Raw genomic sequence first — 20,603 nt, forward strand, 5'->3', positions numbered from 1 at the left:
TTTTTTTGAAAAAAAAATTGTATTTTTCTCCTCCCTCTCCTACTCTTTCCCATTGTTTCTACTTGCTCCTTTATTTACAGGTTGTCCACCACCTATATCCATATTCCAAGATGGTGTTCTTTTGGCTTCTATGTATCATTCCACTCTTGGTTTTAATGATGGCAAGGGTGAGGAATAGAGGGGAAGAGGAAGGGGATGAACTTGGTCCTAATAGTAGTGACCCAATGTATGATGAGGAGGAAGGGTTTGAAGAGGAAGGGGATGAACTTGAAGAGGACACTGAAGCACAAGATGGGAAAGGTACATCAAATCCCTTGTGGACCTTTGTGACCAAACTTGAAGGGGGAAAGGGTGGTGGATCTTACAAATGGATGTGCCCTCATGGTTGTCATGGAGGAAAACCATATACGGGTTCATATACCCGTCTGAGGAGGCATCTTTGTGGGGTGCTAGACAGTGATGAAAGAAAGGGTTCCGTGGGGGTAACCATTTGCCCAAACATTTCAAGTGAACAAAGACAAAAATACATCAAATTAGAGATGGCTGCACAAGGAAAAAACAAGAAACAAAAAACTCATTCTGAATCAAGTGCAACCTCTAAATTTGGTAGTTGCCCATCTCCTCATGGTACTTTTGCAACCTCTGGAGGTAGAAAAACAATAGGGGATTTCCTTAATGTTACTGGGAGGGATGATGTGGATGGAAAGATAGTCCGTTTTCTTTGTGCTTGCGGTGTACCATTCAATGTGCTTCGCTCTCCCTATTGGCATGACATGGTAAAGGCCATCAATGAAGCCCCAAAAGGATACAAGGCCCCCAACTATGAGAAAGCTAGAACAGTGTTATTAGAAAGAGAAAAAGCTAAGGTTCAAAGAGCTTTGACACGTTTTACACATGAGTGGGTGGATTATGGGGTATCCATTGTATCAGATGGGTGGACAAATATTAGAAACCAACATTTGATAAATGTTCTTGGTGTTTCTTCTAGTGGTGCAGTATTTATTGCATCTCATGACTCCTCCTCCATCAGTGCAACTGCACAAAACATTGCAGATCTCCTATTGAAATCAATCAAAGATGTTGGTCCGAATAATGTGATTCAAGTGATCACAGATAATGCAGCAAATTGTAAGTTAGCAGGAAAAATTATTGAGCGTACTCATCCACACATCTTTTGGTCTGGGTGCCTGGTTCACACATTGAACCTTTTGATGCATGATATTGTGAAACACAAAGATTGTGGGTGGATTGCTGAGGTTTACAGGAAAGGGAAGCAGCTCATTAAATTCATCACAGGGCATACAAGGGTAAACTACTTCTATGGCACTTACTCCAAGTTGCAATTGCTTAAAATTGCAAAGACAAGATTTGCTAGTTATTACCTCACCTTTAGGCGGCTAGTGAGGGTGAGACAAGCTTTAACTAATCTGGTGTGTGCTGAAACATGGGATGAAATTAACAATGACACAGATGGTGCTAATGAAGTCAAGGACATTGTTCTTGACAGTTACTTTTGGTCACAGGTTAAATATGTTTTGCAATTCACCAAACCAATTTATTACATGATCAAGTTTGCAGATTCAGATCGACCAGTAATTGGGGAGGTGTATGAGCAAATGGATAGCATGTTGGGGCAGATTAAAGACATTGTTGAGCCTAGAGATACCACCTTGTACAATTATATTCGTGAAGAGGTGGTAAAACGATGGGATAGCCTAAATGTTCCATTGCATGCATTAGCATATGTTTTGACACCTAAATACTATCATCCATCATGGCTTTCAAAACCAGCACCTGGGGGGGGAGTCAGGAGAAGACCACACCAAGATAAAGAGGTTCACGAAAAATATATGGCTGCATTGAGTAGATTAATCCCTGATGAGGAGGAGGCTGCATTGGTACGGAGACACGTGAGCAACTATACGAGCAGCACTGGTCCATTTTCGAGCATGCATGCAATTCAAGATCGAGAGAATTTTTCTGCTCTTGAGTGGTGGAACATGCATGGAGGGCCTACTCCACTTCTACAGAGTTTGGCATTGCGGGTGCTATCACAGGTGGTAAACACTTCTTCTGCAGAGAGGTGTTGGAGCTCTTATTCTTTCATCCACAGTGTTAAAAGGAACAGGTTGAATTTAGACCGGGCAGAGAGCTTGGTTTATGTTCATTACAACTTGCGATTGTTGTCCCATTACTGTGAAGATGCAAAGTCTAATAAAGACTTGTTGACTTGGGACAAGAATCCAGAGGAGCCCAATTTGGAGGATGGAGTGTTGCGACTAGAGCAATTAGAGGATTCTCTTATCCAGGTATGTCCATTGTGGTATGAATTTTCCAATTTTCCCTTATAAAGAATTCATGTTTTTAATTTTTTTGTTAACTAGTGTTTTTTTTTTGCATGAATTTTTTGAGCGATTCTAGGATGATGACACGGGTGTTGATATGCCACCACCCCCACCCCCATCTGGTCCCTTGGTTTCTACTAGAGGAGGTTCTTCTTCATCAGTTCCAGTGCCACGACTTACACAGGGACCATCTTCTTCATTGCCACCACGTGGAGGCCCGCCATCACGTTCTATTCGTGGTGGAAGGAGGAGAGATTAGTAGATATATTCACAATCTACTTCTTTTTGTCATAGATTACTCATTAGACTTGTAGACTTGTGAATTTGAATTTTGAACCTTTTTGGCTTGGCGGTGACCAAGTGACATATTTTGTAAACATTATTATTTGAATTTTGGACATGACAAATGTTGACAGTTGCTCACTTGCTAGATAAATCATAATATGCTCTATGTTTTATGTTTTATAATATGCTTAAATGTTTTATGTTTTATAATATGCTTCAAAATTTGATGTATGTTTGTAATAGCTAGAATATAGATGATTGTTGTACATACTAGTAACTACAATGGAATCATGGATGCCATATCTATCTTGATTTATGCAAAAATATGCATGTTTTCATGTCTTCTACAATTAATTTGGTATTTGGGATGTTTGTTTTGAGTATAAATGCAAAAAAATATAAAAAAATATATATATATAGCAGACGCTTCCGCGGACGCTTCGCTCCCTAGATTTTTGGAAAATGACGCTTCCGCGCTCCGCGCTTCCGCTTCGCTCCCGCTTCGTGCAACATTGTTCCCCGCAGATGCCAGAGCTGCATCCTCTTCCTCTTCTCCTGCTTCCCCGCAGATGCCAGAGCTGCATCCTCTTCCTCTTCCTTCTTGATCTAGACTCCTTTGCTGCTACTTCTCGTCTTGGACAGCTTTCTGATCTCTTCTTGGCGAAGAGCTGCCCACAATTATTCCCAATTTGGAAGTTTCACCCTGCCCATAATGCTCTGGATGAATGTCTCCCAATCCTCAGAGACTGCTTTTAGAGCGGTCCTCACCATCAAATCCTGATCCGACATTGCCTCTATGGAAGTCAGTTGGTCCCGGATCTCCTTCAATCTCTGGAGGAAGTGATCTATCTGCTCCCCCTTCTGCATCTGGTATGACCACAATTGATTCTCAAGTAACATGTTCCTCTGCACGGAAGTATGCTGGTACAATGTCTTCAAGGCGTCCCACATTTCCTTTGCCGTCTCCTTCTCGGCAATATGTTGGACGACATGATCCTTGACCCTGTTATCACTCTAGGAAACTCTCCTAGGTTGTAGCTCAGAGATACCTGGTAACATATAATTTTCAGTATTGTTCTCTGAACTACTGGAATGGATGATGGTTTGGATCAAGTCAGATAACCATTTCAACTCTATTCTCACTCAAGACACGCATGAACACCTCCAACAACACAAGGCTTTAGACCACTAATGCTCAATAGTTTGTAGATTTAATAGATAGATGGAGAACACTGACTATACCAGCAAATTGCATACATGAACATATGTGAATGGCTAGCTACAGGCAGCAAATGAGCTTACTGATTGTACTGGCAAATGCATATATAATAACACATATAAATGGCTAGCTACAGGCAACAAAGAAGCTTGCAACTCTGATATATCGAAGCAGAGATAAGATTACAGTTATTTGGCCTCAGACACACATAGAACAAGTGCAAGCATAGAACAACAAAGAGAATGGACATTGAACATATAATGGCAAAAGAAGCTTATATTGCTGGAATGAATATGAGAAGTTTGAATGAACAGAGGAGCAATAATCTCCAAAAGTTGAATCCATGTTACATCTAGTTTTTTGCCTTTTATAGGCCGTTTACATTGGTCCTGAGCCTTTTGAGGCTTCAGGTGTCTTAATCTATCCCTTTATCTTGTTTAACCATTTGATTCCCTCAATGGGCAGCATGACTCGGTAGTTTTCCTCTTCTGACAGAGGATTAACCATATTCAGATATTTTGGGCAACCTGTTGTGATGCCTGGGAGCTCTCTCGTGCCAGAGATGCCCCATCATGTTTGTTATGATGGCTGCTACGCTGGCAGGACCGTCGATGCTCCATGATCTCGTTTGATTCGGGTTGCAACGTGCTGTGGCCCCTATCTTTTCCTTTCCGGGATTTGTCCACCGGCCATTGTATCCCGACCGAATCCCTCTTCTGGCATGTAAACATTTCCTACACAATGCTTCTAAGGATGGTTGGCCACCTGATCTTGCAAATGGAGTGGCTATCGAGCCTATGAAATCCCTGCAACTGTCCCTTTCAAATGATTACCATGAATGCTTTCTATTTCATACATAAAACGCTGCAACTGTGTAAATCCCGCCCTTCTTTGTTCTTTTCGGACCTCAAAATTCCTTAAACATGGCCTATTCTCTCATTATTTACGCCCCCTGGGTCGCTGTGGTCTATTGCAGCCGGCCTGGTCCCTTTGTTTCCCTTGTATTTTGAAATACTTAAAAACATGGGAAATACATGAAAATCGGCCTCCCTCCGAACTTCAAGTCTGATGGATTTCATTCCCGAACCCTTTCGGGTCTAGGACTCATCGCAATCAGCGTTACCACCTGCATAGAGGTCTTGCTCCTTCGCAATATTCCGATGCGATCTTGCGATGCGATCTGATCGTAATCGCATATCGCTCCAGCTAACGGTCTTCATATAACATGGCGTATGTTCCTGCCGATTTCGAACTTGCGATGCGATGTGGGCCCCTTGACCCTTGGTAATGTTCCGCTGCGATGTAGCGATGCGATCTGATTGCAATCGCTGATCGCTCAATGCCGGGGCTTTATAGATTATGCTCTCCACTGCTGCGACTGCCGATGTGACTCGCCAATTAACTGTCCCTTCAGCTTGGTTGATTGTGATTTAGCCAGTTAGATCTGGGCCGTTGATTGGCCAGATATAACGACAATTGTGCGTTGCTCTGTTCACGCCTGCAATACTCTGTTTTTTCACTGTTTTGGAGTATTTTAGCCTCCTGATAGCATATTTCCGCCCTTCTAAGGGCTTTTGGCATATGATTGTTTCGATCTTGGGAGGATCTTAATCAACTCTTGAAGACTTCAAGAGTGTTTTGGATCCATTTTTTGGGCCAAATGCCAACAAGGCTAACACTGGCTCCTTCTAGGGATGAAATCCTCCCTGCGAGGTTTCAAGAATCACAGAGCAATGTCTTTCTTGTAAAACAAAATTAAATCATCCTCCTAGTGTTCCATTGGGCATGGAGTCTTTTTAGCATAAACATAAAAACTGAAAGGAAAACATATGTACAATAGTAAGGTTTTAAGGCCTTAAATGAAATAGAGTTTCAGGAACTGCCCATTTACCGGGCTACCCGAAGTGTCTCCTCCTTGCAGATTGTGCAAGATGAATGTATTGTTGTGCTGAACTTGAGCGATGACAAAAGGACCTGTCCATAAGGGGCATCCAATCACCAACTTAGAAATTGTCCACTTTTGCCTTCCTCAAAGGTTTCTTTGATTTTCTTTTGATGGACTTGTGACTTCTCAACCAGTTGCTCTCTGATCTGCTGTAATTCAACTAGGTTATTCGTTCTTCTTACCATGTCATTTTCTTCATCTTGTTCTTCTTGCAAGAACTTAGCCACATGGAGGATCAGCTGGATAGGGAAACAACATCAACGCCATAAACCAGTTTAAATGGAGAGTTCCCTATGGACTTTTTGATGGAAACTCTGTCAGCCCATAGTGCAAACTTCAACTTGGAATCCCAGCTCTTTTTGTTGTCTTTTAATAGTTTTTTGATTATCCTTACCAAAATCTTGTTATATGATTCTGCCAGGCCATTGCCTTGAGGATAATATGAGGTAGAATGCACCACTTGAATGCCCTTGGATTTAGCCATGTCCATCAGTTCTTTTGCCTTAAAAGCTGCTGCATTATCAGTGACTAGTTTGGTTGGGCAACCAAATCTAGTGAAAATATTCTCATTCATGAACATTATGACAACTTGATGATTGACATTCTTAGTGGGTATAGCTTCAATCCACTTGATGAAATAATCAGTGGCTATTAAGATCCATTTGTGTTGGCCACTAGAATGTGGGTTAATCTCTTTCACCAAGAACATGTTCGAAGGCATGTACTACAATGCAATGAAGGTCAACAAAAGAATATGCTCACATAAGGAGTATAATATTGCTGACTACGACACAAGAAGAAATGTTGACTAGTCCAGGGAACAAGCAAGGAAGAAATGCTCTCACAAGAAACATAAGATGGTTGACCTATCTACCTAAGAAGGAGAAAATGAAGAAATAGATCAAGCATGTGAGGAACACCATGATCACCGAGAATCACTGTTTGATAAAATACTTTGAAGATATCTCCTGAAAGAAGGCAAGACAACTCTGACAAAGGAAGGAAGGACCCTTGACACCTATGAAGGCCTTGGAGATATGAAAGATGCAGATAACTGATTCTACTCTACAAAGATGTCATGACGAAGAAGCCATCCAACAAAAGGAAAAGCAGTGTTGAAGCAATATCAGGATGAAGTCATGATGGGCTACTAGGTCGAAGCATGTAAACAAGCAAGTACAACAAAGCATCCATGAGAAGAGTATTCTGAAGCATGGACAGATGACAAAAGAGTAGCCAGATGACAAAACCTGATGTATGGCAAGAAAGACACTTTCCACGAAGGAAGCAATGACATGACAAACCAGGAAGGAAAGTGATCGATGGATGGTGCCCTACCTAGAAGAAGTTCGAACAAAGACTTCATGACATCAAAGAAAGGAAGGAAATCAAGCAGCTGAAGAACCCACGAAGAAGAAGTTGCTGACGAAGGAAAGAGTCCCTAGTTAAGAGGGAGCTTTGACAGGTCCCTGATCAAGAGGGAGTTTTGGATCACCCATGATTACAAATGAGTGACAATTGTGTTTTTCCATTTCATGGGTCATGCACTAGACTAGGACTAACAGTCGTAAGTCTAGATGAAGGCCATGAACGGAAATGTAGACATAAGATAGACACAACATTCTTGTCTTCACTTGGGAAGAAAGAATGGGAGGATTGGGTAATCACCTGGCATCCAATACTTTTTGAGGATGTGTAGGGCATCCAAGATAGGAGTAGGCAAGGGGATCGATATTCTTTGAGGGTTGGGAACCCAAGACAAGAATAGTCCTAGAAGGTCATCCTCAATGAACACCTGGGTGGGTATGTACCTTGAGAGACAATGATTCAAGGTGTCTATGAATCATTGGTCTCGCTAGCATTGTAGCTAATGATCTCATGAAGAGATGGAGTTGTTAGTCAAGGCCTTGCACTATGACAATGCTGATGTATATGATGCTATAACAGATGGATTGCTAATCCAGTTTCTCTTATGTGAATTCTTCAAAGATTGATAATAGCCAAACACCTTGTAATGTTGTATGAATACCTCCCTAGTTAAGAGGGAGTGTTGAAGGAAATGTAACTAGGTTTGGTCTTCATAAATGTACTTTTGATATTTGTACTTATTCAAGAAAAGAAATATTATTTTTATAATGTATGTCAATGATGTTGAAATTTCTAAGTCTGACACGTCAGAAATTCTTCCTGCATTATCTGGATTATTTCACCTACTTGTTTATTACTTAACAAGTTATTTAACCATATAAATACTGAAAATAAACACAAATGCAGTCTCAACTCATATACATACCATCAACTGAAATAATAGACAAACACACAAGGGACACCGTTATTTTTGGACAATTATCCTCGGAAAAACCCAACTTGGGAAACCCAGTGCAACAGTTCTCATGGTTTATTATTAAGCAACTTTATTGAGTACAACTAGGGTGCCAAACTGGCTCGCCCAACAGAGATTTCTATTTGGCAGTAATACCTCTCATCGGAAACAGATATTCAGCAAGTCTGCCCCACGAAAATCCTTACAGTGCTTCTCCCAAGCTTTGCGTCAGGCCTCTTCCTCTTCGCGTCAACTCTCTGGCCTTCTGCGTGGCTCCTGCTGCCGCTGCGTAGCCTCCTCAATCACTGTGCTGACCCTTTGGCACTATCTCTGCCTCTCTGCTATGTACTCATTGCCCCTCGCTGCAACTCAGGTCACTTGTTCGAATTTTCTTAGCAAATCCTGCTCCAGAAAATCAAACTCACTGATCAATCTTGGTGTATCTCCAACTCACCCTCAAGTGCCCTCTTATACATTTCCTTTTGAGTCTTCAACGACCGAGATTAAGTATCTAATCAATGTCTAAGATTAGATTTGGCTTGATCCATGTCATTTGGAACATTCTCACCCAATTTTATATTAATAACCATTAATATTTTAATTTTCCTAAGTTTAGACTTAGGAATTCCATCAAAAATATTAATTATTTTAATCTCTCTAATCGGGTGGAATTTCCCCAAACCATCTTTGGGTCTTGGAGATCTCATGTGCTTTAGCCTCTCCACAAATTTTCATGGCTAGAGCACATCTGATGCTACCCCAAATCAACACTCCCTCTTAGCGAGAAATGAGCTCTAGTAATGCTCCACCACTGAACATCACACTGATCATCCGACACTGGTACCTGTGCTGATGCTTGGCCTACTACCCAACATCCTCTGCACTGCTGTTTCCTGTACTGCTGCCCATGGCTCTGCCACTGCCACTGCCACTGCTACATCTTTATTGCAACTCCCTCTGCATCCGTGTTGCTGTTGGTCCTTCCTCCCAACACTGCATCTTCACTGTAGCTCTCTCTCAACATGCTGCATCGTGCTATCCATAGCACTACCATTGCTAACTGCTGCATTGCAACTCAGTTACCGAGAAGTAAGTAACTGATCTACCCAACCACTGACATCCTTGTCAGTCTAGAAGCCCCTTGATGGTGAAGATACCTCTGCTGCTATCCTGTGCTACCTCTGCTGCCTCTGCGCTGTTGCAACACCTTTGTGCCTCTCGCATTGCTACAACCACCTTTGTGCCTGCTACAGACCTCTGCACTCTAGCACTGCCTTGTTGCTCCATCCACATATTGCTTCTATTGACATCCGTCATCTTGCTACTATCACTCGGGGCTCCCGTAGCCGAATATGATCCAAGAGTTTGGGTACCTCAAGGATCCTACCCCTCATCTTCTGTACTACAGCTCAATGTCTCCCCACCTCTTCTCTAGAGGTGCATGAGTACTCATGGCACAGTTGTCATCTGTCTCGACCTCTTTCTTCGCCTTAGCCAGAGCTAGCTTGGAGTCAAAAGCCTCTCCCTTATTTTTCTTCCTGGGACACTAGGTTGCACAATGACCCAACTCCCTACAATGGAAGCACTTTACCTTGGAGATGTCCTTCTTCTTCCTCTTCCCATGTTGTCCCACAGATGCTAGAGTTGCTTCCTCCTCCTCTTCTTGCTTGATTCGACCTCCTTTGCCACTACTCCTTGCATTGGTCAACCGTCTGATCTCTTCTTGGCGAAGAGCTGCCCACATCTCTTCCCATCTTGGAAGAGTAGCTCTGCCCAAAATGCTTTGGACAAATGTCTCCCAATCCTCGGAGACTGCATTTAGGGTGGTCCTCACCATGAACTCATTATCCGGTGTGGTCCCTATCGAAGTAAGTTGGTCCCGAATCTCTTGCAACCTGCTGAGGTATAGATCTATCTACTCCCTGTTCTGCATCTGATACCACCGCAACTGATTCTCCAACATCTTCCTCTGCACGGAAGTGCCCTGATACAATGTAGTCAAGGTATCCCACATCTCCTTTGCCGTGTACTACATGATCCTTGACCCCATTAAGGATTATGCACTTGCCTTTGCCATTGCATCCTCATACCTTTCATTATCAGCTGGGTCGACTGGGATAGACACGGTTCTCAAGGCGAAGCCCTTGGTGCGATGTCTATCCAGAACAGACAGGATCCTGGCCTTCTAGATGACAAAGTTGGAGGCCTTGTCCAACCTGTCCTGATCCCTCAGTTCGTTCATTGCCATCTCTGCTCTTCCTCTGGACTCCCTCCGAGTCTCGACTTCCCTCTTGGAAGTTCTCTCCTAGACTCCCTTTGAGCCTCAATTTCCCTACTGGAAATCTTCTTGCTAACTGTCGATCCGCTCCTCTTCGATCCTCTTTGCAACTGTAACTTGGGTCTGGATTTCTTGGCTAGAAATCCCTCAAGGCAGCGACTCCCTCTACCTTGGTTCTGTCCTGTTAGGTACTGTTCTGCTTCGACAACAACAACACCCCACCAGCTTCCCAATCCACAATCTGCCCATAGCTCCCTAGGCCCTAGCAGTTGAAGAAACTAAGCCTCTCAGCTTTGCACAATCCCGGCAAGGCTGAATCGCTCCTCTAGCCAACTGCGTCAAGCCTACCTGGCTAAGTAGGATGACATGGCTCTTTGTGAGCCTCTTTTGCCTCTTTCTACCTCTGCATTGACCCTCTCTCTAGCTCGAAATGATGACGCTGGCCCTCTATGTCACTCCTTCTCTGCTACCTTCTTCTTAGGAACAAATCTGTCTCTTGGGACAACTGTTTTTGTTGCAAATTTTCTGATTTCAGCTGGTGCCTTCAGTTCTCATGTGATCTGCAATGCTCTGATACCATGTTGAAATTTCTAAGTCTGACATGTCAGAAATTCTTCCTACATTATCTGGTTTATTTCACCTACTTGTTTATTCCTTAACAAGTTATTTAACCATATAAATACTGAAAATAAGCACAAATGCAGTCTCAACTCATATACAGATCATCAACTGAAATAATAGACAAACACACATAGGACAACGTTATTTTTGGACAATCGTCCCTGGAAAAACCCAACTTGGGAAAACGGTGCAGCAGTTCTGAGGGTTTTATTATTAAGCAACTTTCTTGAGTACAACTAGGGTGCCAAACCGGCTCACCTAACAGAGACTTCTATCTACGTAATACCTCTCCTCAGAAGCAGATATTCAGTAAGTCTGCTCCACGAAAATCCTTCCAGCGCTTCTCCCAGGCTCTACGTAGCTTTGGAGCCCCCTGCGTCATCCCTCTGCCTCTCTGCGTCAACTATCTGGCCTTCTGCGTCACCCATGCAGGCCCCTCAGCCTTTGCGCAGTCACTCGCTACCTCTGCGTGGCTTCTGCTGCCTTTGCGTAGCCTCCTCAATCACTATGCTATCCCTCTGGCACTATCTCTACCTCTCTGCTATGTACTCACTGCCCCTTGCTGCAACTCAGATCGCTTGTTCGAATTTTCTCAGCAAACCTCGCTCCAGAAAATCGAACTGACTGATCAATCTTGGTGTATCTCCAACCGACCCTCAAGCCTCCTCTTATACTTTTCCTGTTGAGTCTTCAACGACTGAAATTAATTCTCTGATCAACAGCTAAGATTAGATTTGTCTTGATCTATGTCATTTAGAACATTTTCACCCAATTTTATATTAATATTTTAATTTTCCTAATTATAGACTTAGGAACTCCATTAAAAATATTAATTATTTTAATATCTCTCTAACCGGGTGGAATTTCCCCAAACCATTTCTGGGTCTTGGAGATCTCATGTGCTTTAGCCTCTCCACTGATTTTCATGGCTAGAGCACATCCGATGCTACCCCAAATCAACAAATGTGTTTCTTGCTCATTGAAGTAGGTCTAGCACATGTCAAAGTGCTATAGGTGAGTCAACGAGTCAAAAGAATTATGTTGAGACCATATGGGCATGTTACATTATGTGTAAATATATATTAAAGTCAAAGGGAAAAACCTCTAAGCAAAGTCAAGTCTACTCCTATGCAAAGGCTCCATCAAGAAACTTTTTCAATATAAACTATCCAAACTTTGCTCAACAAATCGGCCTCCAAACACCCTCAAAGTTGGCCTACAAACAAGGTGACAAGTCGGCCTTCTAGTCGGTCTAAATGGAGGGACATATCTCTATATATAGAGGATGTCCACTCCTTTATAACACATTCAAGGATCTCTGAAATAAGCGAAGACAAGGAGATGAGATTAGAGTGAGACAAGCCGAAGATAAAGGGCCTCTAGTGCATCGAAGGAGGGAGAAGTCTAAGCGAAGATTGACGGCTTGTTTTGAGGGCAAAACGTAGTCACACATGCGAGAAAATGGAGGGCTTTCTATGGACATATCAACAACAATATAACATTCCCATACTTCTCATTGTTTGGGCTAGAAGCTTAGGCCTATAAGGCCTCTCATTGGAACAAATAAGAGATTCACATATGAAGGAGAAAGGAACCAAATACACCACGAAACCTCCCACATGTGCAAGGTTTAGGGCTGCAGTGTTGCCACATCAAGTCTACAATCTTACATGAAGAAGCAGCTCGATTGGTGAAGAGAAGAAAAACATCATCCTATGTGAGTAGGTACACTTACGATCAAGTCGAAACATCTCTTCTAGAAGTAGCATAAGAGAGCCTACGACCAAGGAGTAGGAGAACGAAGTCCCAGAAGGAGGATGGAGTGTCGGAAAACAAAGTGCCGAAAGAAGTGCTAGGGAATAAGGTGCAGAAAGAAGGAAGGACTTGACTTGTGCTTGGAGGATACTCTTGTCAAGGGTCTAGGGTTTGGCATTGATCAATAGAAGCTTCAATAATAGAAATTCACTCAAGGGTTTTCCTCTCAAGAGAAGAGAGGTTTTGGTCCTGGCAGAGAGCCAACTTCGTGTGTTCTTGTTTTTATGTTTTGGTAGCAGTTTGATGAAGTACACACATATGCACTAAGAAGAAGAAGAAGATGAATAAGCTAATAAGGAAAAGTAAAAATACTCCACAAATTGTTATCAAGTAAGGAAGAATCGCACTACACTACTTTTCCCTAAGATTCTTCAACAACTCAGCCGTTGCTCAGCTGTTGTTACTCGACCACTGCTGCTACTCGGTTGCTACTGCTATTCGGCCACTGTTGCTACTTGGGCACTACTGATCTGCAAGGGAATTCGAATTTCATGAGACTAGAAGTTCCCTAAGGATAATTTTCCCTCGCAGTGTGTGCTCTTCTTCCTCTCGATGCTAGTTTTTCTCTAATACAGTTCCATAAAATATAGTTCCTTTCCATTAAAATACAGTTCCTTTCCATGCAGTGAATTGTTCGCGGCGTCGTCTCTGCTCGCGGCGTCGGCCAGTTAACTCACGTCGGCCCATCTCTTCGTGCACGTCGTCGGTCTGCTCGACCCGTCTCTGCCCGACCCGCCTCTGCTCGCGGCGTCCAGTCTCTGCTCACGGCGTCAGCCCGTTAGATAACGTCGGCCCCCCGTCTCTACCTTCTCTGTTCGGCCCGTATCTGCTCTCTGCTCGCGCCGTTCTGCTCGCGTCGAACTCACATCGGCCCCTGCAAACCCTCGTCTGCTCCTACAAATTTTCGATTAAAATGACAGGATAAATATGGGTTCCCCGAAGACACACACGGAACCAGAGCACGAGATCCACCTCAGTAACCCATTCAACAACAGAGGACCTTCCCGTTACCTCCGCCAGTGCCTTAACCAACCGGAAGAGACCTATAGCCCCAGAGACATTGCCATGGAGTCAGACTTCGCCTTCTGGACATCTCAAATCAAACAATTGTTACGTCGGGTAGATTCCCTTGAAACCAAGAATGACAAGCTCCGGGCCGAAGTAAACACACTCAATGACAGAGTTTCCATTGTGGAAGGGGAAAACTTATCCCTTCGGAAATCAGTGCAGGAAGACCCCACAGAGACAACTTTGCATGCAGAAATCCAGGAGATCAGGAACAAGCAGGAGGAGATTATATCACAACAGGTCTCCCTCAGACAGGAAACAGAAACACACATCAACTCATGGGCACAGGTGGTTCGGGGGAAAGACAAATCCTCTCCTATCACAGCAGTAGAGGAAGTTGTACAGGCCAAACTCGTGGAAGAACGATCCCGTAGAGCGAGAGAGCTAAACCTCAAAGTGAGAGGTCTCCCTCTCCCTCTTACTTCAGCAGATCCGATGGAGGTGGCCACAGGATTCTTGAGAGACACCCTCGACATATCTGATATAAGATTAGACAGAGCTTGGCTGGGACAGGACTCCACCTTATTTATCTGATTCCATAATACCACAGATCGCCTACATGCTCTTCGAGCTAAACGGAAGCTATTCGACCTTCCACACAGGATATTCCTTGATGAGGATCTCACTCGGGCACAGGTGGCTGAACTCAAACAGGCTAGGGAACAAGTGGCTGCAACAAGACAAGCGGGAAAATGGGCAGTCATAAGGAACCTCCGTGCGGTCATTCGAGACTCCTTCCCCCCAGGATGGACACCTCGACGAGGCAGTTCCAAATGACGGGTCCGCCTGGGGAGGCGCCGAACAACAGGGATTTCAATTCACTGCTGGAACGGAAATGGGTCTTTTTGGTCTTCGCCTGGGCTACTCTACGATGCCCTTGAGTCAGTAGATATCCTTCTAGTAACAGAGACCCATGAGAGCCCAGTTCGGCCTCTCCCAGACATAACAGGGTACCAATGGCATTCAGTATGTAGACAGGAAACAAGGAGCTCAGGGGGGGTCAGAGGATCAGGGGGAGTAGCGTGCCTAGTCAAAGACGAGCTCAGAGACAGAGTCACAGTGGCAAATACAGATGAGTACGCCAGATACATTTGGATTCGAACCAGAACTAGAGCCCCACCCCTGAGGGATATCTTTATTGCAGTTTGTTACTTCCCCACAACCACATCTCCGTTTGCCATCCACGACGGTGTAGAAAGGGACCCCTTCACCAGCATATACCCAGACATCACTAAATACTCAGCTGATGGAGAAATTATCATTATGGTGGACTTCAATGCCCGTACCAAGGATCAGCAGGTCCCACTCCATGACCGGTCCGAGGATGTGTTCTGCACTAGGGGTGTTGACCTGGCTTCAGTAGGCTTGCAGAGGACCTCGGAGGACGCTCTGGGCCCCATCACAGCCTACGGTAGACATCTTATGCAATTGGGCGAATCACATGATCTAATAATTCTGAACGGCCTTTCGCGCTTCCCAGAATCCCACTTCTTCACGTGTAGGCCTCATGGAGGAGGGGCTAGTGTGGTGGATTACGCCTTAACCGGTCGAACACTGCTCCCTTTTATCCGGAATCTCTCCATATCTCCCATCCCTCTAGCTGACCACACACTCCTTTCACTTTCTCTTCAGTTTGATCCCCCCCGACCAACCCACCCCCGACCCCGATCCCCAGGTAGAACCATCTTCCGTTTTGATGAGGGCGACCCCGACATTTTCTCCTCCTCACTCAGACAAATCCTCCCCGACACGGATGACTTCTCCTGTCTCGAGACTGTCTCAGATAAGTACCACTGTCTCTCCTCGGCAATCTGGGAGTCGGCGCTTAAATCCTTTCCACACTCAATTCGGACCCCCTCAACCTCCCGCAAGACAGGAACTTCCCCTATGAACAAATGGTACGATACAGAATGTAAACTCCACCAGGATCTCCGCCAAGCCTTCCGCCAGTCCCTTCCCTCATACTCTGCCATCCAAAAGAATTACCGTCGCCTCCTCCGCCACAAAAAACGACAGTTCATCTCCCAACAAAGACGGGAGCTTTCCGCCCTCCTTACCCATTCCCCCAAGCAATTCTGGGGCAAGATCCTCCCCCGTCGCTCTCCTCCTCCCTCTGATCTCGACCCAGTCTCCTTGTTCTCACACACCTCCTGCCTTTACGACATTCCCGGACAGTCCCAGATCCAAGTCACATCTCCTCCCCTCTCCTGCCACCTGTTCACCGATAAAGATGTCAGGGAAGCCATCTGGGCGATGAATAGCAGCAAAGCAGCGGACGAGGAAGGATTCCAAGCCGAATTCTTCAAACAAGGCATCCAACCCTTAGTCGGATACCTGGCAGATCTCTTCAACCATGTGGTCCGAGAAGGGTTCCCCCCCATATGGTCCCACCATATTATATATCCCATCCATAAGTCAGGGGATACCTCGGACGCCAACAACTACAGGACAACTATGGTGGGTCATAAATTCTCAAAACTCTATGCCACTATCCTTCATAGAAAGCTTTCCGGCGATTTTGAAGAAAGAGATCTCAGGGCCAGAGGCCAAGCTGGTTTCAGGCCAGATCATTAGACCATTGACCACATTTTTACACTCCGTGCTGTGATCGAAGAAGCACGCCACCGGTCCTCGAAGGTGTACTGCTGCTTTGTGGACTTCCGGAAGGCTTTTGATTCAGTCCCGAGAGAGGATCTTCTACAGCGACTCAAAGACACCAATACCTCAAACTCCCGGCTGATTGCTGTTATGCGTCTATACGAGTCTGTCCTGGGCCGTCTTCGCACTGTGGGGGGACTATCTGAGTTCATCCGGAGCACGATTGGAGTTAAGCAGGGGTGCCCACTCTCCCCCACCCTATTTGGGATATATATTGATGAGCTCGAAGCCTTTCTGTGGGAACACATACAGGAGTTTGACGGTTGCTATCTTCATCAGGTTTTGATCTATATCTTACTCTTTGCAGATGACATTGCACTCTTATCCTCATCACCAGAAGGTCTCCAGAGGCAGCTGGATGCGTTAGCCCTATTCTGTGATCGCCGGAAATTGACAGTGAACGTGAGTAAGACAAAGGTAATAGTCTTCAACGGGATGAAGAAGTCTCAGGACCTCCGATTTCTCTTCAAGGGAGAGAGAGTGGAGATTACCAATAGCTACACATACTTGGGAGTACAGTTTTCGGGCCCCCGGTTCAGTATGCGGCCAGCTCTGCAACCTCGGATCAATAAGGGGTATGGCTCTCTAGCCATTTTAGAGAGACAATGTTTCTGCCACCACTTCCAGGACATCTCGTCCAAATTGAGCCTTATGGACGCCCTGATCTGACCCACAGTCCTGTACGGATCGGAAATTTGGGACCCCTCCTTGCTTGAGTCTGATTGGGCAGCAATTGAGTCCAAACCCTTCTCCTCCGACGTATTATCCGTTGCAAGCATACTATCCCACATCAAATCATACTGGCCGAGTTTGGTGCGCAGCCCTTCCGTCTTGAGACAGCCTTCAGACTGGTCTCTTTTCTTCACCGAGCCCGGAGCTTCGCAGATACATTGAAAGGACGCGAAAGGTACCCTTATCTAGCCTACTGCTCTTCTGAGGCCATCGACCGCACCCAACCAGGAAAAGCCAAGTGTTGGTATACAGGGGTCTCGAAGTTCCTCGAGGCAGTGGGACTCCATATAGATCATCTCCCCCCCTTTCGGTATTCCCTGAATGCCCCCAGAGGACTCCCCCCCAGGCAGGAACTATATAAGATCATCAAGGAAGACATCTACAGGCAGTTTATCTAGGCCACATGGATTAACCCCCCGGGGGGCCTGCGCCCAAAGATGGCGTTCTATGCAGAGCACTTCTTGAGTATCAGAGACGGGCTTATAGTTCGCCCCCAGTACACGCTTCGACATTGGATGCATGCTCTTCGGATCCCCCTCGGGCAGTTCAGAGTTGGATCACATAGGCTTCGGGTAGAGACAGACCACCAGATAGAGAGAGTTGACAGGACTTGCCGGCTATGCCATACACAGGAGGTGGAAACCGAATGGCACTTCATCTTCGGTTGTCCGATATATTATGAGATCAGAGGTCGCTACCACTGTCTGTTCAGAGGACCACAGAACCTATCCAACTTCTTCAGCTACACGGACCAGAGATGTGTCGCACTTTACATCCAGGAGACTCTAAAGCATCGGGAGCATATCCTCTAGCCTCCCGTCCGACCCAACACTACTCGTCAGATCACCTCTTTCTTCAGCATACTCCCCTCAGCCCGAGGAGTCAAGAGATTAACCAGTCCGAGTACCGATCAGTCCGGCTCACACAGATCGACAGATCCTTGTTCAGTTAAGAGGAGAGGCCCCTTACTTACGAGGGCCCAACAACAGTACTGTTCCAGGCATCTCCCCGAGAGGCGGCCCAGGATCATTAAATCACAGAGACAACACAATGGGAGGCAACCAGCTCCCACTGCTTCAAACCAGCAAACCTTGTTGAACTACCCACAACTCTTTTCTCTCGGCCTCGGATGCTAGGAGTAGTGGACTCCCACATCCGAGTCCCCAGGGTCTTCTTCACTAGTGAGACTACGACGCAGTCTAGAGATCAACAGGCGTGGCCGGGATCGGAGCTCCATACGCTCTTCCCAACCCGCCTCGTTTTTAGTTTCTATCTTCCTTTCAGCATTTGTCTTTCTGAGGAGACCGATTGGTTCTCCTACTGGGCACGGCCCCCTTATGTAACCGACAGTCCCATTGACCTACTTTGTGGTCATTCGTTGGACATTAATAAAATTATCTTATCTTATCTTATCTTATCTAACAATTGCTGCAAAACTACTGCGTCCAGCTAGAGATCTTCTCTACGAAAAACATTGGTTGCTCTCTCTGGCTTTGCAAACCCTCGATCTGGGAATATTGAATTTTTCTGCCCCTTCGAAAAAATTGATTTCTCCTCAAGAATTCGACCTCTTGGCCAAGGTGACTACGTCGCCTCTAGGGCTTCAAACTGCTGCTCCTCAATGAACAACGAAACTCCCTCTGCCTTCGCTATTGGGCTCTCGAACTGATCATTTGTGCTCTGATACCATGTGAAAATTCGAAAACCCGAATCCTATTGCAACAACGGGTAATAATTCTCCTAATTGTTAAATTAATTTTTAACAATTTATTTACTGTTTGCTACAAAAAATACTAAATCAATCACACTGCAATCTTCACAAATAAACTGCTGAAGAAATAAACACTGGAAGAAATGCTAGCACACACATAAAATAACACAGTTATTTTTGGACAAAAGTCTTAGGAAAAGCCAACTTGGAAAAACTGGTGCAACAACTGAGGGTTTTAATATTAAGTAGCAGCGAAATAATCTGAGTACAATTGGATGCCGAAACTGGCAATCCTACGAGAGAAATACTAGCAAGAAAATCGAGCTAGGAGAAATTCCTCACACCACAGGCAAATCCCAACACTGACCTCAGCCCAAATTTAGCTGTCCAAACTGCCTCTGCGCAGTCACTACATCACCCTAGCACAGATGCTGCTGCTCTCAGCTTGGAATAGCTTCTCCTCAATCCATCTGACCAGTTGTTGTCTGGGAAAACGTTTCTCCTAGCCTCTGGAACCTCTGCCCAGTGTCTAGCATTGAAATTCTACTTCTCCCGAGCAATTCGACTTTGCCTCTAGAGGCTACTGTGTTAGCCTCACTATGGCTTCTTTGCCTCTTTGCAAATGCACTCACCGGATCTGGAAATCTTCCTCCAACTTCGCTGTCTCTAGCCTTCTCTCACTGCTTCGATCTCTAGTTCTCTCTCCGACAACTGACTGTTGCTACTTTGGAAATTGATCTGCTGGGAAATCGAACCTCTCAAGTGTATTCTCCAAGTGCTCATTGACTTCTTCTTATAATCCTCTGTTGAGACTTCAACGTCCAAGATTAGATCTTAATAGATGGCTAGGATTAACTTGAAGTCAATTTATGTGAGTTTCTAGAACATTCACACCTTGACTTAATTAATTCTGATTAATTAGTCATATTCCCTAAGTTTAGACTTAATAAATATTTTAAAAACGGCTAATTATCTAATTAAGTCATTTCTACGTGGAATTTCCAGAAATGATTTCTGGTTTTTGGAGATCTCATGTATTCTAGCCTCTACACAAAATTTGTGTCTAGAACACATCCAATGCTACAAAAACTAACATAACAGTATCAACATGACTAAGTTGTGTCCTTAGAAGGCAGTATGTAGTATGGCTATGACATAAGTTTTTATGTCAACAGTGATGATGGCAATATCCCTATGACATATGATGGTGAGAAAGTGATCAATGTCACTGTGATGATTTACATGACAGTGACATATGACAGTCATACTTATGCTTGTGATAATGATAGTGACTTGGATCTATAGACTTGAAACTAACAGTGACAGTGATCTATGTAATAGTGATACAGTGATCGATGTAACAGTGAGTCAGTGATGGCATGATCTTGTTGGATGATAGTGACAGTAATCCTTGATGTGACAATGACAACTACAATCTAGATGACAGTAATAACAGTATGTCTAAGACCAATGTAAACTTATCTGTTGCTGGATTGGCCCTAGGTGGCCTAATGTGATTGATGAAGATGTCTCATAATTAATGTACTTTGTATCTCAGCTGAACTTTGATGAATATCTAATAGAAAAAGAATCTGGTTGGGTT

The 20,603-nt window shown here is 44.6% G+C and overlaps 1 protein-coding gene across 1 annotated transcript in view; it reads left to right on the forward strand.

The window, feature by feature from the left end:
- Positions 1–20,603, forward strand: part of LOC149147534 (serine/threonine-protein kinase ATG1b-like) — a 208,119-nt gene that overhangs the window by 182,592 nt on the left and 4,924 nt on the right. The window lies entirely within an intron of this gene.

Source organism: Pinus tabuliformis, chromosome 9 (assembly GCF_031772625.1).
Source record: "Pinus tabuliformis cultivar Carrire ecotype Pingquan chromosome 9, CPIR1, whole genome shotgun sequence".
Lineage (NCBI taxonomy): Eukaryota > Viridiplantae > Streptophyta > Pinopsida > Pinales > Pinaceae > Pinus > Pinus tabuliformis.